Source organism: Sus scrofa, chromosome 4, assembly GCF_000003025.6.
Source record: "Sus scrofa isolate TJ Tabasco breed Duroc chromosome 4, Sscrofa11.1, whole genome shotgun sequence".
Classification (NCBI taxonomy): Eukaryota; Metazoa; Chordata; class Mammalia; order Artiodactyla; family Suidae; genus Sus; species Sus scrofa.
The window spans coordinates 121,451,024-121,477,466 of NC_010446.5; the positions used below are offsets into that span (position 1 = coordinate 121,451,024).

Here is a 26,443-nt window from a genome sequence, read left to right on the forward strand (position 1 = left end):
AGTAACCCATTTAAAAATGGGCAAGAGACATAAGTAACCATTTTCCAAAGAAGACATATAAATGGCCTATGGGTATGTAAAAAGTGTTCAGCATCAGTAGTCATCAGAGGAATGCAAATCAAAACCACAATGAGATATCGCCTCATACCCATTAGGATGGCAATTATCAAAAAGATAAAAAGTAACATATACCTGTCAGGATTTGCAGAAAAGGGAACCCCTGTACACTGTTGGTGGGAATAGAAGCTAATAGCCATGATGGCACTATGGAAAATACTATGGAGGTTTCTCAAGAAATTAAACAGAACTACCATGTGATCCAGCAACCCCACTTCTGGGTATCTATCCGAAGGAAATGAAATCATTATTCTTGAAGAATCATTATACTCACTCAATGAGCATTTGAGTATAGATACTCAAGATAAAAATATCTATACCCAAATGCTCATTGCAGCATTATTCACAATAACCAGGGTATATAAACTTAAGTGTCTGTCAACAGCTGAATCAATATCATATATATATATATATATATATGTATAATAGTAATCTCTCTCTCTCTCTATATATATATGTATATACACACATTCCATCTATCATGCACACATACACACACACACACACACACATATAATGTATATATACATTTGAGTTCAGCCTGAAAAAGGAAGAAAGTCCTATTACTGCGACAACTTGGATGAAACTGGAGGGCATTACACTTGGTAATATAAGCTAAACGGAGAAGGAAAATACTGCATGGTTTCATTTCATTTAGATGTAGGAACCAAAAAAAAAAAAAGTCAACCTCATAGAAACAGAAAGTAGAAAAGTAGTTACTAATAGTTACTAGGATGTGGGAGTGAAGCATACAGGGAGAGTTTGGTAAACGGGTACAAACTTTCAGTTATAAGATGAATAAAGATTGCAGAGTCTAATGTAAAACACCGTGACTGTAGTTGATACCCCTGTATTGTATAAATGAAATTTGCTAAGAGAGTAGAACTTAGATGTCCTCACACACACACACACACAGTAAATGTGTGAGGTGATGGATGTGTTAATTAACTCAATGGGAGGAATCCTTTCATGATGTACACATATATCAAATCATCTACACTATAAATATCTAACAATTTTATCTGTCAATTACAGCTCAAGAAAGCTCTGAAGAACTACAAACACAAGCACACCTTTAAGTAATATAGCTATTAAGACTACAGCTGAAACTGAAGGTTGAGAAGAGTTGCTTCGGAGTAGTAAGAATGTGAAGACAACCGGACATAGGAAGACGGTTTCTCAAATTTAGCTCTTCTCTGCCGTAGGATTTTGTAGTCATGCTTACGCACTACCTTGACTAAAAATAAGACCTTTTAAAAGGCAAATGTATTTAAGAAAACATGTGATTTTTTAAAAAGATCCCAGAGTTCCCATCGTGGCGCAGTGGAAATGAATCCAACTAGGAACCATGAAGTTGTGGGTTCAATCCCTGGCCTCACTCAGTGGATTAAGGATCCAGCTGTGAGCTGTAGGGGAAGGTTGCAGACGCGGCTCAGATCTGGCATTGCTGTGGCTGTGGTAGAGGTTGGCAGCTGTAGCTCCGATTTGACCTCTAGCCTGGGAACCTCCATATGCTCTGAGGGTGGCCCCAACAAAGCAAAAATAAATAAATAAATAAATAAAAGATCCACCGAGGCCTAAATCAGTCTTAAAAAGAAGTATTTTGGTAAACAAATCTAATCCCAAAGACTTATTATGATCTGCACAGCTCCTGTACCCTCTTAAAAAATTATCCCACGCTTCCTGTGATTTCTTGCCTGCCTGGACCTCAATGATTCTGCTTTTAGTTCAGCGTGTGAATCTCCATCCTGAACGCTGTCCTTCCATAGCCTCAGCGTGGGTTCTCCTTTGATCCGCTGATCCCTACCCTGTCCCCAGTGCGATGAACTTAAGTCTTGAGCAACTGTGCTGAAGGCTTGCCCTGGCTGGGCTTATTACTCAGTACGTATCATCCTCACCATTCAAGAATTAGGATTAGCTCCTCGTCAAGCCACATCTTTCAGAAAGGACTATGAAATCATGAAGAAATCATGGTTCAGCCTCCACTGACCATCTCGAACTCCTTGCATTAAAATAACCTCTGACCTCATCAACAGAGGAGGGAACCAAATGGGAAGAATTACATCAAGACCATCTCACTGTTTAAACAAAGGAACAGTGACCCATTACAGTTCCTACAGCTCGCCTTACACTACCCATCCCCAGGGAACATCTATTAAGCCAACAGAATGATGGAAAGTGTCAGTAACACAATCTTCTTAAGTTCTACTTTCAACCAGGCCAGAAAAAAGGGCACAGGCTTCTGATTGATATCATTTTAATTACACACTCTTAACATGCCCACTTCTAATAGTTAGCAAGGTAACTTCTGTGTCCATGAAGACTGCAGATGATGCTGCAAAGGTATATCGAAGGGGATGATGCACAGCACAAATATTTACAGCAGGCTAAGCTATTGGTTACAGTACTCATTTCTAAATGAATTACCTTGTGGGTAGTCGTAAAGCTGAAAACTAAGAAATAAAGGTCAGATTCCTCCTGTGAGATCTCCCTTGTAAAATTATCCCAAATGTAATAACACCACATTATTGACTTAAGCACACTTTCCAGTGACATGCCAGAGCTGACCTGTAATTTTTATCCTACATGATGCCAGCCCTAATAAAATGACACTTGTGAATGTAAATTAAGCTCACAAAGGGGACAGATTGCATGATTCTGGTTTCTTTCAGATGCCTGTAGGCTATCACAGGTTCCATATGTGAAGTAATTATGTTCACTGAAGGAAAGAATAAATGCTGTCAAATTGTGTACTGAGAGAGAAAGCAGCTATTATATTTCAGTGGTCGCTAGAGCATTGCCCCCAGACAGTAGCAAGATGTATAAGAAAATAAAAACTGTGCCAGCCGTATATTACACATCTGCCTTTGTGTTTGTAGCTCCCTTTAAATGCATATTATACGAAGCCAATAACTTACCAACGAACGTTTCAGCTGTCTTCTTTGGTATATTTTCTGCGGAGCCATCTTGGAATATGTGGCATGATGCTCATACAGGGATGATGAATATAGATGATTCTTAGTTCTGTTTTCCCTCACGCTGTGCTGCAAAACACCCACCCCGCTGGATCCCTGATGTTCGGACTTTGCTTTTTGCCTTGACCAATGTTTCCAATTCAGCCTCAGACCGGCCCACTGCCGTTTTCTTTACAGCTGATGGGAATGGGTGTGAGATGGTCTACCTTCTAAAGCTTCTTGACCCGCTGAGCGCGTTTTAAAGAATGGATTTAAATAGGATACTAGGTAGCAATGATCTGGTACTCGCTGAGCACCATATAATTTTTTAGATGAACTGTCATACTTTATCTTGGTCAGTAGCTGAAGTAAAGAAGCGAATGATAATTATCTTTTTTTGTTTAAGTATGTGGTTTCCAGCATGGAGTTAATGGAACTTCTCAACCATCCTCCCTTCTTTAGAGGAAAAACACTGAGACCCAAGTGACACAGCCAACATGTGTTAAGGTGGGATAATCGCTAGAGGAGGAAACTTCTATCTTTTTATGGATCCTGTCCCTACCTCTCTAACTTTTGAGAATGGTGACTTCCTACCTCCTCCCCGAAGAGTCTGCTGCCTTCTGTTGGTTCCTAAATGACCAAAGAGGCTCCCAGTCGGGCTTCCAAGCGTGCTCTAAACGACCTCATTCTTCCACTGTCCTCTCTGTTCTCTGAAAACAAAACAAAATCTAGCATAACTCTTCAGAACAGATTTTTTTTTTATAGTTGAGTATGAAAATGACAATAACAACCACCTAAGGCATCCTCTGGTGTTAATGAGTGGGAGGTGGTTATCATTATTTGCACTTTACAAAGGAATATTCAATAAACTAAATGGGTGTCTCCAGGCTGGGCCATAGAATGAATTACGGAATTTCAAGGGGAAAGGATTTTTAACGTCCTTCTACATCCCTCAAGAAACAGGGTTGATCGGTTTCTCTATGAACAGTTCTAGGGCCTCAGGATGTGAGACCTGCAAGGAGGTTCTATTCCATCTACTGACGACTAAAAGAGTGCTTTTTCATAATGAGGTGAAACAAAGAACCGGTATCAATAACATTCACCCTTGGAGACCAGCGTTCTCTTTTAGACTAAAAAGAAACTTAGCTTCCTCTCCAGCACACTTCAAAGTTTGAAGGCATGGGCCACATTCCCACTCCCCCAAGCTCTTCAGTTGAAGGGTCGGCCTTGAATATATTCAGGAAATACAAAGGAGAAAATGTGGGGACACCTTAGTACTTGTTTACATCAGACGATTTATTCCCCTTTCCTCCATCTCTACTATGGTAATACCATTATTTTGTGTTTTTATCTGTCCTGGATTGCCATCGATGAATGCTGAATTCTGTGAGAGTGATATGAAGAAATCGAAATGATTTAAAGTTCCAATAAGTCATGTCTGTTTTCTTTGAGTATCGAGACCTGGACTAGATTCCCATGTTGGGATATGTTTAAAGGAATGGTGACATGGGATGACCAGGAAAATATCTACTCAAAGTCACACAAGAGATCATTGCAGAAAATACACTCTGCCTTGTGGACAAGGCAGAGGCCAGAATCTCTCTTGTTAAAGCAAAATATTTTTCCTAATTAATCAAACACTATATTTCACTTTCTTGAAATTAAAAAAAAAAAAACAACAATAGAATTGTTCGAAGCAGGTGACCATGAAGGTCCTGTGGAGTCTATGAACTTCCAGCCTTTTGTTTCAGGTGAATTTCTAAATATAAGGGACTTCGAATCACCCCGACAAGTCAGATGAATCAGAGGAGGGTGTGAAGAGCCCTACTGAAATGAAGTAAAATTTTACCTAATGATGGTTTTTCATTTACTCTTTAGCAGCAAAATTCAACTTCATGATAACAGAGGAATCAGGGACTAAAGCTTTACTGGGGAAGAAAATTCTCTGCAAAGCCTTTTATGGGGACACAACTAAAGAGAAGGAAATGGAAGCTGGGCATAGGTGTCCCTTAATCTCTTGTACGGACTTTTAAAAACAGTCCACACCATACCGTATTCACATACCATACAACTCACCCATTTAAGTGTATAATCCAATAGTGCTTAGTATACCACAGAGTTGCACAAATATTGTCAGAAATCAGTTTTAAAACATGTTGAAACTGCCCGACCCCCAAAAAACCCTGTACCCATTAGCAGTGGATACTTCCCATTCTCCCTTTACTTTCATCCCTGGAAACCACTAATATAATTCCTGTCTCCATATGTTTAGATTTACCTATTCTGGACACTTCATATAAATAGAATCATATGTAATGCCATGTCATAAAATTGTACAGTGTGGTCTTTTTTACCTGGCTTTTTTCACTTGGCATACTGTTTTCAAGATTCATCCATGCTACAGCACATATGAGCATTCCTATTCTTTTTATTACCAAATAATATTCCACTTTATGGATATACCAATTTTGTTTATCTATTCATTGATTGATAGACATTTGGGTTGTTTCTACTTTTTGGCTCTTTGAATAATATACTATAAAAACACAAGTTTTAAATAACTCTACTCTGAAAACATTAAGACACAGATGAAAGAAATCAACGATGACCAAAACAGATGGAAAGATATACTATGCTTTTGGATTGGCAGACATAATATTGTCAAAATGACTATATTTCCCAAGGCAATCTACAGATTCAATGCTATCCCTATCAAATTGCCAATGGCATTTTTCACAAAACTAGAGCAAAAAATTTTTAAATTTGTATAGAAACTCAAAAGATCCCAAATAGCCAAAACAATTTTGAATAAGAAAAATGGAATTGGATGAATCAGGTCCCCTGACTTCAGACTGTACTACAAAACTACTGTCATTAAAACAGTATGGTGCTGGCACAACAACAGAAATATAAATCAGCAAAACCAGACAGAAAACCAAGAAATAAATCCACCTATGATCAACTAATCTATGACAAAGGAGGCAAGAATATACAATGGAGAAAAGACAGAATCTTCAATAAGTGGTGCTGGAAAAACTGGACAGCTACATGTAAAAGAATGAAATTAGAACATTCTCTGAAGTTCCCGTTGTGGCACCGTGGTTAACAAATTCGACTAGGAGGTTGTGGGTTCATTCCCTGGCCTTGCTCAGTGGGTTAAGGATCTGGCATTGCCGTGACCTGTGGTGTAGGTTGCAGACGTGGCTGGGATCCTGTGTTGCTGTGACTCTGGCGTAGGCTGGTGGCTCCGATTAGACCCCTAGCCTCAGAATCTCCATATGCCGAGAGAGTGGCCAAAGAAAGAGCAAAAAGACAAAAAAAAAAAAAAAAAAGAAGAATGAAATTAGAACATTCTCTAACACCACGCACAAAAATAAACTTAAAGTGAATTAAAGACCTGAATGCCAGATACTATAAAACTCCTAGAGGAAAATATACAAAGAACACTCTTTGACAAATTGCAGCAAGATTTTTTTGTATCCATCCCATAAAGTAATGGAAATAAAAACAAAAATAAACAAATGAGACCTAATTAAACTTAAAAGCTTTTGCACAACAAAGGAAACCATAAACAAAATGAAAAGACAACCACAGAGTAGGAGAAAAATCTTTGCAAACGAAGTGGCTAACAAGAGATTAATCGCCAAAATATGTAAACATCTCATGTAGCTTTATACAAAAAAATCAAACAACCATCAAAAATGGTCAGAAGATCTAAATAGACATTCCTCCACAGAAGACAGACAGATGGTCAAAAAGCATCTGAAAAGATGCTTAAAATCAATAATTGCTAGAGAATTGTAAATCAAAACTACAATGAGGTACCACCTCACACCAGTCAGAATGGCCATCATCAAAAAGTCTACAAGCAATAAATGCTGAGAGGGTGTGGAGAAAAGGGAGCCCTCTACACTGTTGGTGGAAATGTAAATTGATAGAACCACTATGAACAGCAGTATGGAGATTCTCTAACAAATTAAACATAGAACTACCATATGACCCAGTAATCCACTCCTGGGTATATATCCAGAGAAAACCATAATTCAAAAAGATACATGCACCCAATGTCCATTGCAACAATATTTACAATAGCCAAGACATGGAAGCAACCTAAATGTCCATCAAGAGAGGGATGGATAAAGATGTGGTACATCTATACACAGTGGAATATTACTTTGCAGCAACATGGATGGACCTAGAGATTATCATACTAAGTGAAGTAAGTCAGAGAAAGACAAACATCATATACCATTACTTGTATGTGTAATCTAATAAAAATGATACAAAACAACTTATTTATAAAATAGAAACAAACTCACAGATTTTGAAATTAAATTTATGGTTACCAAAGGAAAAAGGTGGGGGGTAGGGATGAATTTGGGGTTTGGGATTAGTATATACATAATAGCATGTATAGAATAGATAATTGGCAAGGGCCTGCTCTATAGCACAGGGAAATCTATTTGATATTCTGTAATAACTTAATGGGAAAAAGTATATGTAGATATATAGATACAGACACAGGTATCTATCTATCTATCTATCTATCTATCTATCTATCTATATATATCATTGTGGTTTGATTTACATTTTTCTATGACTAATGAAGCTGACCATTTTCTCATGTGACTACTAGCCATTTATATATCTTTTCATAGAAATGTCTATTCAAATCAGTTTCCAATGAATTATTTACATTTTTATTATTGAGTTGTAACAGTTATTTATATATTCCAGATCCTAGTTTCTTATAAAATATATAATTTGCAAATATTGTCCCATTTTGTAAGTTATCTTTTTACTTTCTTGATAGTTTCCTTTGATACAAAAAAAAAGTTTTTAATTCTGATGAAGTCTAATTTATCTATTCTCTCTTTCGTCAGTTTAGTTTTTAGTGTCAAATCTAAGAAGCCTTTGCCTAATCCAAGGCACAAAGATTTACTCCTAGGTCTTCATTGAAGAGTTTTGAAGGTTTGGCTCTTAATTTAGGCCTGTGATCCATTTTGAGTTAATTTTTGTGAATGGTGTAAGGAAGCTGTCCATGTGTGAGGATATTCAATTTTTCAGTACTATTTGTTGAAAAGACTGTTCTTCGCTGAAAATTCTTGGCAACCTAGTTGAAAACCAATTGACCATAAATATAGGATATGCACTTCAGACCTCAAATTATGAGAGGCTGTAAAGAACAAGAAAACATTTGCTTAAAAAGCCAAAAACTAAGGTGAGACAAATGAGGTACTTTTTTCAGGCACAAAATTTAAGAGGGTGTCAAAGGCAAATATTTTTAAAAATCAAAACTGCTGCAAAGAACTATGTGATGAACAAACTCAAAATATTAGATACAGACAGGGTCAGTATTATTGCTTCTTCCTTTTGGCCAAGGCTCCCGTATGGCTTGGCACAGCACTGTTCCCAATGCTGTCTTCATTAACGGGTATTCTACTGACAACAGTTGATAATGACTTCACACTCTAAACTCGCTACACAAGTTATCTGCAAACTTGGCGAGCTAACTACAAACAAATGTCCATTCAACTGGTTGACCGAATCCCTCTTTCCCTACCTCATCAGAAATTATTTATGTTGCACAACACTTGTATATATTAAAGTGAGGTTCCATAGTATGAAAACTGATAGTTTTTCTGCCTGAATAAGAATGGATAGTAAGCAAATCAAAATCAAAGTGCTTAATTTCAGCCTTTCAGCTTTGATTAACTGTCTTCTGGAGGACTTTTGTAGTTCCTAATTATCAGCATTGGCTGGTTATCTACTGGTCTACTGACAAGGACACAGAAACGACATAAATGCTCATGACAAGAGACTGATGCTCCTAAGAAGCTGAAATATTTGCCCCAGAATACTATGGATTAGGTAGTTACGGAAGGATTCTACTGTGTTACACATATAATATGGGATGTGGCTAAAGAAATGGTTATGGTTGCAGCGGGGAGAGAAAAGCCTGTGAGTATTAAAAAAGGATAGGAGAAACAGGAATAAAAAGAGATTTTTGGTCTACTAAGGTCTATTCTTCCTCTATGTTCGTAGTGACATTTAAGTTTTCCCATGAAAGATAATTTTGTTTTATATTTGAGCCCAATCTAGCATTCTCTTGTTATTGCTTTGGGGTTGGATGGCTGTGACTGGAATTAACCAAGCCAACTGTATTTTTTAATAGCTGTTAACAATTATATCTGATTACTTTTCAAACAAGAACAACAACTGGCTTAGAGCCAAGAGTTCATAATAAGTTAGTTCAGAAAGAGATTAAAGAGAGAAATTTGATTATTTTTTATTTTTTGTCTTTTTATACGGAGGTTCCCAGGCTAGGGGTCTAATCAGAGCTGTAGCCTCTGGCCTACACCACAGCCACAGCAACACCACATCCAAGCTACGTCTGCAACCTACACCACAGCTCATGGCAGCGCGGGATCCCTAACCCACCGATCGAGGCCAGGGATCGAACCTGCAACCTCATGGTTCTTAGTTGGATTCGTTTCCACTGTGCCACAACGGGAACTCCTAAAGAGAGAAATTTGAAGGAAAAAAACTTATCAAGGAAAAAGTGGTTGTGAGGGTAGGACGAGTGGAGGGGAGTGTGGCTTCTCAGGACAGTACAGTAACACAGGGCACCTGGGGCAGAGCCACAGAGAAAAAATGCGGAGGTTTGAGGCCACTGAAGGTCAAAAATCTAATTTTCTACTCAGGGATGGGTTTGCCAGTCCAGGGTCAAAATAAAACAATATTGATACAAGATTGCAATCTCATCACCCTGAGTCTGGTTTCTTTTTTATCAACTCACATTTAGCAGGTCATCTAGCCTCACTCCCAGGTGAAATTTTTTTTAAAAGACAGAGAAATATTTATACACACAAATAATTACCCCACTTTATGAAGGAGTTCTGAATGGCAAAGTCATGAAGCCCTCTGCTCTCTGAAAAAACTCCTCTTTCCTACTGTCAACTTCGACGTGAGCCACCCTCCACTTGAGACCCCACTTTGTTGAAAAACTCCCTCTTCCCCAGGGTAATGGTGACGCTCAGTTTCCTGTTAACACAGCCTCTGCTCCCCAGACTCTCTGCCATAAGACATCCGAAAGTGTGTTCTTCTGGACTCTGTGATACAGGTTGATCGTCAAATATTTTTTTTTAGGATAGGAAGACTTTTCTTTTCTTTTTTCTTTTTTTCTAAGCAGCCTATGGAGGTTCCCAGGCTAGGGGTCTAATCGGAGCTGCAGCTGTCGGCTTACACCACAGCCACAGCAACATGGGATCCGAGCCGTGTCTGCAATCGACACCACAGCTCACAGCAACACTGGATCCTTAACCCACTGAGCGAGGCCAGGAATTGAACCCGCAACCTCATAGTTCCTAGCCGGATTTGTTAACCACTGAGCCATGACGGGAACTCCTGTTGTTGTTGTTGTTTTTAATTACTATAGGCTGTCTGAGAAATCTGGCACTGTGAACCTTCAGGAATGGGCTGCTAGTGATGGGACTGAGTGAAAAGGGTGGTGATAAGCAGGATCTATTATCAGGTCTGTTGAAAAAAACTGACCACAGAATCTTTCTTCACGATCATCTTGACGAGAGTAGGGATGAAGCTGATCAGATAACGTGATGTTCCTTTAGCACCAGTTTGGGGAAATGGGGTCTGTCTGTTTCCTGTTTCTTCGATTTCAAGAGCGATTGAAGGTTCCGAAGTTTGTGGCGGAACAAAATTCATTTCATGCCTGGCCTCAAAATTTAAGTTTAATACAGGCCGCCCTCTCAAATTTGGTTCCTAAGAAAATATTCTATTTCTCAGCTGTGGCAGGTTCGTCTTGCTGTGTACCAAATTACTGCAAATTTAGTGGCTTAAATTAATACACGTGTATTAGCTCACAGTCTCTGTAGGGCTCGTGTCGAGGCATTATTTAAATTCTTTCCTTCAGAGACTTATCAGTCTGCAATCCTGATGTCAACGGGAGGCTGTGTTCACACCTGGAGCCTGAGGTCTTCTTCCAAGTTCTTGTGGCTGCTGGCAGAATTTTTCTCCTTGCAGCTATAAACTCATGGTGACTTCTTTCCTCAAAGCAGGAGACTCTAAAGTCAGAGAGATTCAGTCCCTTTTTAAAAAATTTCCACCTGATTAAGTCAGGATCACACAGGACAATCTCCCTTTTGATTAACTTACCATCAACTCACTTGGGACCCTAACTACATCTGGAAAATCCCTTTCCATTTGCTATATGCCATTGGCCAGAAGCAAGTCCCAGGTTCTTTCTGCACTTGAGAGCACGAGATTTTACAAAGATGTATCTCACTGGAGTCACCTCAGGGTGTCTGTTTCATCAACCCAAACCCAATTTTTCTTTTAGTGCAATTTTTACTTGTTTCTTGAAAAAAAAAAAAAGTTTTTTACTGTTTAGTTTTACTACGAATAAACTATCAATTGTGGTAAACTTCTAAAGCCATAACTATCAGTAAAACAAAGCCTTATATCAATTCCTATTACTACTACTCAAGAAACTATACTACGACGTGAGTAGGATTATTCAAAAGCTGCAGATTTAAAATTTGTTTGTAAATTTGAGTGTCAGTTCTGAAAGAATTAGTTGTGGAGAAGAACAACAAAGTAAAATATATAATTATGACAAATTTTATTATGTTAATGTTTCTGTTGACTTTTTGTTGTTGTTGTTGTTGTTGTCTTTTTAGGGATGCACCAGTGTATATGGAAGTTCCCAGGCTAGGAGTCAAATTGGAGCTACAGCTGCTGGCCTACACTACAGCCACAGTAATGTGGGACCTACCCCACAGCCCACAGCCCACAACCACACCGGATCCTTAACCCACTGAGCAAGTTTAGGGATCAAACCTGTGTCCTCATGTGTACTAGTCAGTTTTGTTACCACTGGGAACCCACCATGGGAACTCCTCTGTTGACTTCTGATGAAAATTAAAAACACATTGTGGGGAGTTCCCGTCATGGCTCAGTGGTTAACGAATCCGACTAGGAACCATGAGGTTTCAGGTTCGATCCCCGGCCTCACTCAGGGGGTTAAGGATCTGGTGTTGCCGTGAGCTGTGGTGTAGGCTGCAGATGAGGCTTGGATCCTGCGTTGCTGTGGCTCTGGCATAGGCCAGCGACTACAGCTCCAATTAGACCCCTAGCCTGGGAACCTCCATATGCTGCGGGTGCAGCCCTAGAAAAGCAAAAAAACCAAAACAAACAAACAAAAAAAAAAAACAACCCACATTGTGACCTCCAAACTTCAGGCTCCTTTTGGTCAGTTAGCAGCCTGTGAATTGGGAAGTCAAAGCTGAAATGATATAACATTAACTCAAATATTTAAATACAGAAAAATTAGGGCTCAGAAAATTCTGTTGATGGTTGTTCAGCAGTTGGTTGTAATTTTTGGTGTTCTTGTGAGAGAAGTGAGCTTGAGTCCTTCTACTCTATCATCTGGTTTCTGTAATCTTATGGGCTCAAAAAATCCTGGAGCAAATGACCACCGTAGTCCAGCATTTCACTTTACTCGTAGCTCATTTGTCAGGGTGGTGGTTGTTGCTGACCTCAGAAAGAGCTTTACACAAGGGGAGAGGACTTCATTCAGTAAATTCTTAGTAACTGTTTTTAGTTTTAGTTGTAAAAAATAGCTATAGAATAACTATTTAAAATTTTCAGTTCCAAAAATAGAATTACTAAAATACCGTTTTCCCAAAGAGACCCAATTCTGCATATCTATAGAGGTGTCCTTTGGCCAATTCAGGGAACAACTAGTCATAGTTCTACATGCGTGTGTACGTGTGTGTGCGTGCGCGTGTGTGGATTAAGGGTGGGGGGGGGAAGACAAATTGCTTTTTCCTATAATGGTGTTTTGTTTGGTAGGCAAGACAGTTTGTTCAGTTTAAATGGTTGTTATGGTGCTTCCATACAGGTAAAAAGACAAGAGAGACATGGTCCATGGAAGGGAGGCATATTCTGAATTGTCAGATTTTCTGTTTTTTCAAAAAGACTTAGTTCCCTGATTCTATGAGAATTCTTATCTTTGGGATAAAAAGAAAATAATTCAGTTCTTTTGAATTACCGAAAGGGCTGCCATTGGAATATATGTGGTGTTAGGTGTTATTGTACAAAACATAGAGACAACCAGATTATTGTCGCCGGACTGAGAGATACACTTAGCAAAATGGTTTGGACTGAAAAAGAAACACTAGAAGATCAACATGGCAGCACAAATGGTAACAAAGGAGCTACGTAGCCAACCTATTGTTCATCTATTTAGTCAAAACTGTGGGCACTTTAAAGATAATATAGTGAGATTTGAACACCAGTAACTATAGCTCCTCACTCTATTAACTGACCTTTAAATATGATTGTCCCTTTCATTTGCCCAAAGGACATTTACCTCATAAAAGAAGCTATTCATTCACTCTAGAAAACCTATAACATGGGGAAATATGCTAAATTGACATTTAGAATTATCTCACAACACTTTTGTGATAACTTACGTTATTATTTCCGTATGATTTGAATTTGAGATGTTAAAGTGTGTTTTAAATCCATTTAAAATAATAGCCAGATATCAGGTGGCTATTAGGGTTATCTGATAATGATATCAGGATTTTTTTCTTAGCAGCTGAGTAATTGCTTCTTTTCCATGCTGAAGGCAAGTGGAAACCTTTGCCCTCCTCAAGATTTACACCTGTGTTGTATGAGGTAATGGGGCATCAGACTGACATTTTATGTACCACAGCATTGTTTTATAATAAGGAGAAGTGCTTCTCTACATTGTCTTGATAATTTGGGAAACGGTGGGAGCAAAGCAGCAGAGAGTTATCAAGGTTGCAGACATTGGCTGACCCGTGACCCAGAGCTGAAATCTGCTGGCTAGATTTTCTCTCCAGGACATCTTTTTACTGCACAGGAACACATCTTGCCTCTCCGGTTGCCCCCACACTGCTTCCCAGAATCTTGCAAGTCATAGGGAACACATTAAACAAAACCATTACAGCAAGCTTCAGTACCTTGGATAGCGGCCTTAATTTGACATACATAAAAAGACGTTGGACACCTCATGGCTATAATTACATCAAAGAGAGCACAGGCAATTTCACTTTCTGGTCTCATGGAAGTTGAACAGTATAGGCCTTGTTATAAAACAGAACTCAAGGAGGTGTGGTCCTGAATCCTTTATCCCTGGGAGGAATATTTTCCTACATGATTTTAGAATATTTGACACCAGTAATCGAATGGTTTTTCCCACCCAAACAATTGCAGAAATAGAAAGTAAACAAATAGATATACTTAGATTAAATGTATATGAAAAAAGCTCAGATATCCAGGCCCTAGAACCTAATGGGATTTGGGTGTACCAATCACTGCCCTATTTTAGCGCTAAGTATGAAACCTAGGCTAACAAGTACAGCCAAGCTGTCCTGGCAGCACTTTCAATGCACTTTGTTAACCTAACAAAGCCTGGGGGGCTGTTATAAATATATACCTGTGCTACAGGAAGAACTCCTGTTGCTCCTCATGAAAAGAATGCCTAATTTTAAACACCTAATGAGCTTGGTGGGGTGATCCAAGCTTCTAAAGATTTCCATAGACTTAGAGCTAATGAGAGCCAAGTTGTGGGCTGATTTTTATCAGGGGGAAGCTCTCCTTCTTGCTTATCGAAAGGATGGAAGAGAAGTGTATAATGGCTTTTGCCTAGAGGCAATTCTCAGACTAGCTTTTCACTTAAGTAAAGGTCTTCTCTTTGCCCCCAGGGCTTCCTACAGAACAACTATATACAGAGGCCTTCTTAAAGGTAAGATTATTTTTAGAGGCACAACTGCTTGAAAAGAGAGACTTCAGTCAAATCTATTTATTTGGAGACAGATACCCAGAAATTTGCTCAATTTTATTCTCTCCCCTCACTTTTTAAAACTGAATTTAGTCAAATTAGTTAAATTCAAGGACACAAATTTTTTTCATAAACATCACACATATTCAGTTGCTCTTAGTTTTTATCATATTATCCAATTTATGATATATAAATTACTTCTTCCTGCCCTTTGTTGTGAGTTATTTTTGTGAGTTATTTAATATCCAATTGGTGCAAATTGGAACCATGGAGTTTCCATGAAAAATAACCATTGCCTCTCTGTGGGTATTGATATTAAATTTAGTAATATTAACAGCATAATAACAACAGGCACAATCAGAATTACTTTGAGCAGAACATTATCCAACAAGACACTGTGGGATTAAGCTATTTTAGTGGCATTAAATACCTGTCATTTCATTTCCATCACTTTGCAGTGGGTGGTTGATTGGGATTAGTGGGTAGATTAGTCTTTTTATGGAAGTGTTTATATGCATTCAGGAAGCACACCCTAAATGACTGGCTGGATCCTACACTCATTTGTCTTTAATAGTAATGTAGTCCACGGTGCCTACCTTTTAAGGAGGAACATGCTGGGGAAAAGAGACACCTAGGGTTAGGATGCACTTCAGAAAGCTTTGGCTTCAAAAATATGGATTGATCACATGTATTTTCCCACTTCAATTTGTTTCTCCCTCCTCAAACCCTCAGAGAAGGAGATTCTCAGGGGAGAAATGGCAAAAAACAAATTCTGAGAGAAAAGAAGCCGGTGAAGGAATGGTAGCAGAAGAGAGAACTTGCCCTATCTACAGACCCCGAAGAGCTCAAGACTCAGAAATGCCAGGGGTGAGGGAAGTCCACCAGAAAGCAGAGGTGTTAATTACAGTCTGTCTATGGAGCATTTGAACTCCAGCACCAGCACCAGCACCAGCACCACGCGCAGGCATTGCATGGAATGTCTGGTAGTTAGATGCTGTTCCCAAGCAGAGGTTGGGGGTTTCTTCCCAAATAAATAAAATGAGTTGCTTGAAGAGAACTCACGTGACATTAGAACACCAGAGAAAACCCTGGCATTGGGGGTTCCCAGTGATAACACTGGGCCTAGACAGTCATCAAACCCTGTCCATACGTATGATGCTCATACGTGTGTTTTTAAACATCATTGTTAGAGTGAAGCAAAGATCATCATTTTAGAAAAGCTGGTCACATGAAAGTGAAACACCAAAATAAACACCCAGAAAAAAAAAATGTCCCTAAAAAAAAAAAAAAAAAAGCAGTAAAAGTTCCTCCACAGGATAACTCTTCTAATTAGAACTCAAACCCAAAGACAATGGAAAATAAATTGTAAAACAAAACAAAACAAACAAATAAAAAAGAGGTATGACATATTAGGCAAAGAAGCAGAGAAGGAGCGCTCTCTTGGCAAACAAAAATATGACAGAGCAACACAAAATTCAACAGATGTGTTAGGATTGAAATATACATCCCTGCCCCAGAAAACGGAATGAGAAGAAGAAGCACAAAATATATGAGAAAAGGTAAAAGACATAGAGGATCAACCTAATATGGCTAATGACCTGATTAACAGAAGTTACAGAATTAATTAGTAGAAAGAAAATTATCAAAGGAGTAAAACAAGAGAATTTCCTTGAGGAGGAACGTCCACGTCTTGAGACGAAAAGAGGACACTTCATACTCAGCCCACGTAATGTAGAAACATCGAAACCCAAGCAGCATCATTTTAAAGTTTGGTTAACAATGAGAAAGAAGAGAAGATTCTGAAAGTTTCCAGAGAGAACCACTGGATCATCTGCAAAGGAATATTATCAAATTGGTAATACAGCTCTAATGAGCAAAACTGATGACAGGAGAGCTAAGCAAGAGTCCCCCTGCTTCACTTACACAGAGCCAGTCAAGTTGTCAATTAAGTATGAGAAGAAAAAAAAAAGACAGGTTCACACATGCAAGGACACTGAAAATTTGATGCCTCCTATTCTTGGGAAGTTACTTGGGGATGGAAACACGAAAACTGGAGAAAGTACAAAAGCAAAATAAAATGAAACGAACTGACCCTGCTGCTTCCCATGTGAGTTTATGATGTCTTCTCATTATTTATTACGCGTCTTACCTGATCACCCTATTTAATAGAAATTCTTATTATTCCCTTATCCCAAGGATTTTCTTTTCCTTGACATTAATCATCATTTAACATGCTGACATACTTACTGTGTATTTGTTTATTGTATTCCTCATCCCCACTTGCAATACAATAAAAGCTCCATGAAAGCAAGAGCTTTATCAATGGTTGAGCTTCCATACCAGAGAGGCTAAATATTTATTGTAGGAGCAAATGAATGACTAAGTAAAGGCACCTGGGAAATGTAAGAAAAGGCACATGCATTCAAATCTGACTCCAGGAAAATTCACTTTGAGTGCCAACAGATGTGTGTCATTAAATCCGTCAAGGAGGAAATATAATCGCTGCAAACTCCTTGACAATGAAAGGCACACTATTTACACAGCCATATTATAAATGATAATGAATAATCTTCATAGGATCCATTCACATACCAAAAACAAAAGGCTTTCCTGTGGGTAAAAACAGAATCTAAAGGAAAGCCACCTAGACAATGTAAAAGTAAAGCCAGGCTGGAAGAGAGGTTTAGAAAGGAATGGAGAAGGGGAGGTGGAGGAAAGTGTGGGAAGGTTAATGTCTTCATCGTCAAAGTTTAGAATGAAGAGCTGCTGCTATGGGATATGAAAAGGAGGTTAAAAATATGATTTGAAATTACAAGGATGACCGACCAGTGAAGGAACTGAGAACGCTGTTCTAAATATTTTGCAGGATTGAGGAGAAAGAAAGTAAGATGTGGTATAAATGCATTAAATTTACATCCATCAAAGCCCAAGGTAAGAGAAAATACAGTAGGTAAGGAAAAATGTCAGTATGAGAACTCTGTTTAGAGCAGTGGGAGAGAGATGGAAACACCAGGAGGACAAAACCAGAAATGGTTACATATGGAGCCTCTGGAACGCAGAAGTAGGTGTGGGGAGGGATGGGGGGGGGGGCTGGTGTTTTCCATTATCACTTGCCACCATTATGTTTTAAACACTATGCTTGTATTAATTTAACAAACACAAAGACAAAGTGTTATTTTAAAGAAGCTCTTTCTGGAGTTCCCATCATGGCTCAGCGGAAATGAATCCGACTAGGAACCATGAGGTTTCGGGTTCGACCCTTGGCCTCGATCAGAGGGTTAAGGATCTGGCATTGCTGCGAGCTGTGGTGTAGGTCACAGATGTGGCTTGGGGACCTGGTGTGGCTGTGGCTGTGGCGTAGGCCAGCAGCAGCAGCTCTGATTAGACCCCTAGCCTGGGAACCTCCATATGCTGAGGGTGCGGCCCTAAAACGATAGACAAAAGACATAAAAAAAGAGAATCTCTTTCTAAGATAAAAATGATATAATGGAAAACATACAAGTTGGCCCCCCAGATCCACAGTGTTTGGGTGAACCTGCTGCTTAGCTTTTGAAGTGACCAGAGGTGAATTATTTAACAATATGAAGTGTTTCTCAATTGAGAAAAGACTCAGAATTTTTCCCACCTTGATGATTATCTATGATTCTATGATTTGTTGATGAAAAAAAATACAGCCTGGAAGTTGAGAGTTAAGTTTTATTTGGGGCGAAATTAGTACATAAGCCTGGGAGACAACATCTTAGGCAGCCCTGAGAAACTGCTCCGAGGAGGCGAGGAGGGTAGCTAGCATATTTGAGTTTTGCAACAAAGGGAAGGGATTTACCGAAAACCATATTTACAGAAGAAAATGTAAAGGCCTGGGCTTCCTGGAATCACGCCTTTGATCTGCACCTCAGCTGTGGGCCAGTCTCCTTTGTTTCTTTCCTGAGTTCCCTCAGGGCTCACTGGCCCACGCTGGGAGTGGCTATACTCACAGATGACCTTGACATCTTTTGTTTTGCCCACTGACTCCAGCCCAGGAGGAGACAGTATTTCAGAGAAAGCTCGGAAATATTGCTCCCAAAGAGGAAAGGGGGGATAGCGAGATCAAAGCCATGAAGGTGAAGGGGGAGGTGCCTGCAGCCAGGCACACACTTTACAAAGGTTTGGGGCTGGTCTCCTGAAGGGGACAAATAGTCACAGACATTAGGCATCACTGAAGCATGTTAGAGTTTTTCTAGATATGAGGAGATGCAAGAACTGGGCTCATAAAATCTTCTCCTAAAAAGATCTAACTATCTGAAGACCTGTTCTTCCAGTTTTCCCAGAGCACAGAGTGCCTCCCTCCTGGTCTCCACCCTGAGCTCCGCTCAGGGAGTGCTGCAGGTTGGCACCTGCAGTGGCTCATCTTTTACTCCATAAAGAGACGGATGGTAAATGCCAAACTTTGGTTCACAAATTTTTTTTTCCTTGACATAGTACATAAGCAAGGTTTGGAAACTGAAAATGCAGCCCTTTGAAAATTGCAAAGAAAGATAGGCACATCCTTTGACCTCCTTTTATAGTGGCCACAAATACCAGAGGACAATATTTTTGGCAAAGTTTTTTTTTTTTTTTAATAAAATCAACCAAGTTCTTTCATTATTTTTTTACCATTCGGAAATGGTATTCTTCATTATTTGGAGAAAATATGAAGCCCATAGCTCATGTTAATTTATGGCTAAAATTTTGATAAGTGTATTTGCTTATTTTATGAAGGACAAAATCTGTCTGATTTTGCATTTGGCCCTAAAAGAAAAACACAAGCCTGTTTTACTAGAAGTCATAACCCAGAAAGGCAACACCTAACCTAGGCACACTTGGCAACAATTAAGAATTGGACTGGAAATTTGCATTATATAAAAAGGTCAAAATTTCGTGCATATCTAAATATTTGTAATTGTTTGCTAGCTTCCATATTCAAATGCTTGCTTTTTGGTCAGTCTAATAAAGTAAGTTGGAGGTAAATGTTCTTCCTTGCGAAATATTTTTTAGGAAGGAGGCTTTCAAATGGCTCTGTAGTTGAGACCCTTTTCACACCCAACAGCAGAGGTCATGCCACAGTCTAGAGTTTTTCTCTGCATGTTGGAAATTTAAAATTACACTCAAATGTGCTACTTACATTAACTCTACCTCATGTCAACTCTGAAAATGGATGCCTTTGAAATGTTAGGTCCCCAAAACAGTTTTGGCTAAGTAATGCAATGGAACAATGTCACCTGAAAAGAAAGAAACTACTTGAAATAATCAAGCAAAATATCTAAGTTAATTGGTACCAAAAAATACTGAGGTCTAGGTGATGTTCAGCCGCCAGCAGACTCCTTTTTTTATCTATGAGGTCCTGCAATCCATACGCTAGTTACAGAATAAATATCCAGTTCATTTCAAGAATACTTGCTGCCGTGTCTACCATCTGAAGGGCTTGAACGGATGCCATAATCCTGAGACCAGAAGCCACCTTCTGAGGTCTATCAGAAGTAAAATTACTGATGGGGCACAAGGCTTTGGTAATTATTTTTGAGATTAAATAGTAATCGTTTGTAACCTCATGGAAGAAGAGCAGACGGATCTCTCCTATAGGTTTTCAGAACTTCTAGGCATTGTCTTCATCATCGCTTTTCTAGCAAATGGTTGTATTTAAGACATTTGATTAGCAAATGAGCCATTTTGAATTTATAAGGTTATTTCAGATAATTCCACATTCCAAATGGCTGTAACTTGGGATATTTATTATTCGATTGCTAGTTTAACAGCACTTTATATGTAGTATAATACATCATACGGGTAGAAGTACATTGAACATTTAAACGCTTGGTAAATGAAAAAACACTGTTACTGTATTATTACAGTATTAAGAATTGTGTTCATAGGGACAAATAAACTATTCATAAACTCAGTGATGGATGTCCTTTAAAAATGCAATGATAAGCCTGGTGGCAAATTTTCCATTTCCCAAATTAAAACCAGAGGTGGTGATTTAAAAATGCCTTGAGTACATCTGTGGTGAGTTTTTGATTGAAAGCCAATGTAGGTTTTTCACACAGAGACAGGTTTAGGTGGGCCTTTCATTCATTTTTGCTGTTACTCTGAAAAGAACTTGTCACTCTGAGTTTTGTCTGCTCTGCCTCTCACACTGGACATTGGCTGTGGCAGGAAGAGTCAGAAACCCTCCAACCTTTGTACCCAGAGGAGCAGCTGTCGTTAGTTGTTGGAAGTTAGCAGCTCTTGCCCCTTCGGTGTTTCTGAGAGCCCAGGTAGAGAACTTGCTTTATGACTTTGCCTTATTTTCCTTTTTTTTTTTTTTTTTTTTTTTTTTTTTGTCTTTTTGCCTTTTCTTGAGCCACTCCTGCGGCATATGGAGGTTCCCAGGCTAGGGGTCGAATCGGAGCTGTAGCCGCCGGGCTATGCCAGAGCCACAGCAATGCGGGATCCGAGCAGCCGAGTCTGCAACCCACGCCACAGCTCACAGCAATGCCAGATCCTTAACCCACTGAGGTTAAGGATCAGGGAATGAACCCGCAACCTCATGGTTCCTAGTTGGATTCGTTAACCACTGAGCCACGATGGGAACTCCGACTTTGCCTTATTTTCAATTCCGTTGGCTTATCCCAGCAAAATAGCCTCATTATTAAGGATGACATAATGATGGAAAATTATATTAGCCTTTAAAACTCTGCTTTTTTGTTTGTTTGTTTGGTGTTTTTAGGGCCGCACCCAGAGCATATGGAGAGTCCCAGGCTAGGGGTTAAATGGGATCTGTAGCTGCCGGCCTACACCACAGCCATAGCAACACGGGATCGGATCTGTGTCTGCCTGTGACCTACACCACAGCTCACAGCAACTCTGGATCCTTAACTCACTGAGCGAGGGCAGGGATGGAAACTGCATCCTCATAGATGCTAGTCAGATTCGTTTCCACTGAGCCATGATGAGAACTCCTCTTCTTTTTTTTTTTTTTTTTTCCAGTGGGGCTATACACAATGACATCATAGTCATGTGATGGTCTCATCTTCCTCCTCTTTCCACTGAGACAGTGTTACAGCAGGTGGACTAGGTACAGCAGCAGTCAAGCCTCAAGGCTGTGGGAAACTCAAGCAGGTGGCCTGAGATGGTGAGTTTGGGAAACAGCAGGATCTGCATGTGGAAAGAGCAGGAGCAACTTCTAGAGGCAGCAGTGGTGGAGTCAGTGTTTGGCCACTTGATGCCACCCGTCGTAATTCTCTTCTACCCAAAAAGATAAGGATAATCCCACAGGGCTTAAAAATGTGAAGGTGGATGTAAATTTCGTTATTTCTGCATTACAATGTCTCCTTATATTCATAATTAAAATAAAATTGTTTTGGATTATTTTGGGGGGAAAGAAAGTGTAACGTGGAGTCAGGAGGAGCTTAAGTTTGCCTTGTTGCGTATCACAAATATGGGAGTCCACTGCTCCTTATTTATTTATAAATCCACTCAAGTCTGGGTGGAAATCTAAAACTACTCTCCCTCTTAATGCATTTTAGATTCTCAGAAAACAGAAAAAAAAATGTCTGATAATATGACAAAAAAATGGGTATATATGTGTAACGGGGTCACTTTTCCGTACAGCAGAAATTGATGGAACATTGTAAATCAACTATAATAAATTTTTTTTTAAAAAAAGAATACCTTTAGGACTAATATGTGAAAGTCATTTGAATTGTATTTTGTGACTACAGAAATTTAGTCTTTGGGGTTGTTTCCTTAGTCAAAACTAATATTGGTGAAAACTATACATATATAGATAAAATATATGTTCTAGAAAAATTCAAAGATTGAGTATTCACTGGATTAAGTTTCTATCAATTTTTAGTAAAGAGACAATATCTGTCCTCACTTATTTTTTAATATTGACATACACATACTACTATATGTAAAATAGATAACCAACAAAAACCTACTATATTGCACAGGGAACTCTACTCAAATATTCTGTAATAATCTATAATAATCTGTAATCATCTATAGATATTCTTTTGCAAAATGAGCCTCTTTGCTGTACCTCTGAAACCATCTATAATAATCTGTAATCATCTATAGATATTCTTTTGCAAAATGAGCCTCTTTGCTGTACCTCTGAAACCAACTCAACACTGTAAGTCAACTGTACTTGAATTTTTAAAAGAAAAGGGATAAAAAGGTGACACGAGCATAGCAAGGTGCATGTACGTGACCTACTGAACTGTACATGGAAATCTGGTTAATGTGATAAACTTTGTTATGTTTATTTTACCAATTTTTTTTTTAAGTGCAGCCCTTTCTCTCTTGTAGAAAACATATCCCAGGTCTCACCTAGGGCAGGCATTCTGAGGGGTGCTGGCGGAAGACTGGGCTCAACAACACGGGCTCCTTCTTTAGGGTCATGGAAGGAGCAGGTGGAAAGGCATCTCTGGAGACGGCGCAGTCCAGCCTCCTCTTTTCATAGACAGGCAGAGTGACTGAATCACACAGAGCAGAAGTGGACACGTAACCCAGTCACCTCGCTCTTGGTCTTGGCTCATTCTGGTGGACCGCTCAGAAAAATCAGTAAAATCAGCTTCGGTCAGTTTTCTTAAAAACCGTCACTTTGTGTGTTCTACACTGAACCGTGTCAAACCCATCATCTCTGTTTTTCTCTACTTCGTCTCCATTTTCCTTTATTTGCATTCCTCCCACTAACTTCCTGTACATTCCGTTTTTACAAATATTTTCTCCTTCCGTTACTGCTTATCACCAACTTTAGAAAGCCAGGCCTTATAGGAGGGCAAGCTGATTTGTTTTCTGAGATCGGCAAAAGGAAAGTAAAAGCAATTGTCTTCTTAGTATCACTGGCGCAAAATACATAACAGATACATTATCGTTTCTAACAAAACTTCACATCTATTTTCTATTTAATCCTTGAAGCGCAGATAATTTTAGAATGTGCGTATTTGCTCAAGACCATAAATGAGTGGCAGAGGCTGGACTTAAATCAAAAGCACTCCTGATTCCAAACCCAGTGTACCTTGTAAATCAGGAGAGTTAGATTTTCAAGATATGAAGATGTGACATAAAAGAAGAGCAGGTGCCGGAAACTACTATGAATATTGGAGAAAAGACTTAAGAATGTTACATCTTTTGGTCATAATTTTGGAGAGGCCAATGTCGAAGGTTGGTAGTGACAGAAACTGGGCTATTGACTCTGGGTTGAGGACAAGGGGATATTAACAACTCAGGATGGGGGGGTCAGAATTGAGCTTGCAGAACTGTCCCATTCAGATGGACTCAGTAAACTTAAGAAAGGGGCCTGAGTCATCCTTTACCCCTCCCTGTATGATTCCTCCGGAAGAAAGAAAGAAGATACTCAGGCCTAATTTCAACCATAAATGAAGCCTACACAAACAAATAAGGCAAGCAACAAACAATAAAAAAAAAACCCTATATGGCGACAAAATATTTATTTATGAGGCTGCTACATCAATAACACTAATTATACTGTAATTGCCAAGAACTGAAATTAATGCGATCTTGTGGAAATCCACAATCAATCTCAGGCCTAATTTCTGTGAATGAATGCACACTGAACAAAATTTCAGTCTAGAGAGCATATTTCATTCTTAGAGCACTCAGCAAAATGACACCGGGAAGAAGAATGGCAAGATGTCGCAGCATCTTTCAGTCCTAAACTACAGAGGCATCCAAGTCATTCCCTTCAATGCAGCCTGATCAGAAGGCAGCTCAGTGAAACTGGTTCTGAGAATTATCAGACCTCACCTGTAGCCCTGAGAACATCCTCCAGGTAGCAGCTGAAAAGTTCAGTGAGCTCAGCGTCACAGTCACGTGTCCCCAGCCCGGCACAAAGGTGCAGTAAAAAGGGATGCTCTGTTTAGAGAGCGGGCGCGAATGAAGGAGACAAAGGACCCTCTGATCGGCTTTGGGGAAATGACATGCATCTCGCACGTAGCGCCTAACGAGAATGTTGGGTTCTCTACTTTGCAGCTAATTCTGAGCAACCCCGTGGTCTCGCAGAAGGTTTGGAAAACCCATCTTGCTTTCACGTTATGCATGCTCCTTATCGAGAGTGTCGTTCTGATGTTATGGCACGGGGATGGAGCTAGACCTCTTGTTTGCATTACAGAGACTAAACAAGAGCTGCTGAAAATAAGGGACCGTATTCTAAACATTCAATTTGAGCATGGAAAACACTGTTTACACAGTCCACAGTAATGGCAGCTGTTTCAGCTATTTAAATAGTATAATTACACATTTCATTCCAGAGTATAACAGTAACAGTTCGTTTACTAGTAAATCTCAAATTGAATGTACCCCTTCCTATATAAACATGTACAGGTAACCTATCAATAGCTACTGCCAATTATATCTGAACTATAATTTGGCCTTTATTGGAGTTGCTGTGCTTCAAAAGAACACTTTCCTTGGGAAGGCTGAACCTTCCTCCACCCCCCCAAATGATGAAAAAAAAAAAATACAGTTGTCAGCATAATGTCTTGACATTCATGATGCCAGCCTGTCTTTACTGGTGTCAGATGTGAAAATAAATAGATATTAAACTGTCAGTCAATGAAATTGCAAAGTCAAGAACAGCTCTAGCTGTGATCCTGTGTGTTCTATTTGATGGACACAGGTGTTTAAGTGTCATGCATTCAACAGGGCCTGGGAACAAGAGAAACATTTTCCAGCAGTTTTCTATTTGCTAAACCATCTGAGATGAACTTTCCTACATCTCAGGACTTCAGTAGAATCTCAGAGGCCTGAGAAAGTGCCAAGAATTCCCTTCCTGTTTTCAGTGCTAAAATGTGAAACATCAGCCCCAGTTCCTGGCGGTACGTTCTTTTAACCTCTGTGCAGTCAAGGTCTCCAACACCAAATCAAGGGCGGCTCCGCTGGCCCTGAATACGCATCTGTGGCAGACACCAGACACCTGCTCGGTCTATTTATTATTCATAAGATACTTAAAGCCAATCATCTGTCACTAATAAACATTAACACTATTAAACATTAATGATCATTTTCCCTCTGCTTGATGAGTACTGGAGCAAAGTACACCATATTCGTTTGTAACACGTCTGTTTACCTTCTGTTGTTATTATTTTGGTGTTACTATTACTGTCGTTGTTGCTATTAGCAATATAGTGCTGGCCTATGTGAGAGGGCACATCCTCTTGATAATACAAATTTCTCATTTTTCAATAAGTGTCATTAAATTTGTATCTCAACAAGTATCGTTAAATTTTCCTGCCAGAAAATGTTGCCTTATAATGACCTCATAAGCAAAGCCCTGCACTTGGATACTGACTAGCAATGTGAAGAAAGCACTGGAGTCCTATCATTCTGGGACTCAAATGCTACATCACTGGCCAATCAGAGCAGTGTTCTCAAAAATCAAGACACATAACAGATGATTTTTGTGCCAGGAGCTACAACGATCAAATTGAAATGTTGCTCTTGGCAAATAAGACACTACTTATATACCTGTAATAAGTTATTAAATTATATGTAGAAAATTCTAAGTTTAGTGTCTCGC

At 39.2% G+C, this 26,443-nt stretch overlaps 1 long non-coding RNA gene across 1 annotated transcript in view; it reads right to left on the reverse strand.

The window, feature by feature from the left end:
• The window catches only part of LOC110260376, a 655,655-nt gene continuing 630,801 nt past the window's right edge, over window positions 1,590-26,443 (reverse strand). Inside the window, exon 4 of the long non-coding RNA XR_002343580.1 lies at window positions 1,590-3,781. This is a non-coding gene — a long non-coding RNA (uncharacterized LOC110260376). The remainder of the gene's footprint in view (window positions 3,782-26,443) is intronic.